Source organism: Cygnus atratus, chromosome Z, assembly GCF_013377495.2.
Source record: "Cygnus atratus isolate AKBS03 ecotype Queensland, Australia chromosome Z, CAtr_DNAZoo_HiC_assembly, whole genome shotgun sequence".
Lineage (NCBI taxonomy): Eukaryota > Metazoa > Chordata > Aves > Anseriformes > Anatidae > Cygnus > Cygnus atratus.
Window position 1 is genome coordinate 80,885,638 of NC_066396.1, and position 230 is coordinate 80,885,867.

Sequence of the window (230 nt, forward strand, 5' to 3'; positions counted from 1 at the left end):
TACTGGACCTGAAGAGCTGGAATCAGTAGGTATGCTCAAGACATTTATCCTGAACAAAGTCAGGCAGAGTCAAGGGTTATTTGACTGGCTCTTCATATTTTTTCTGCCCCACAGACCAAGTAAGCAGAGGCACTGTGAGGAGTTTGTAATTGTCCTCTGTGAACAGATGGCATCTTTGTAATTAAAAGCTTAAATTATTGTCAGGTTTAACCCTCAACCTGCACTGTAGC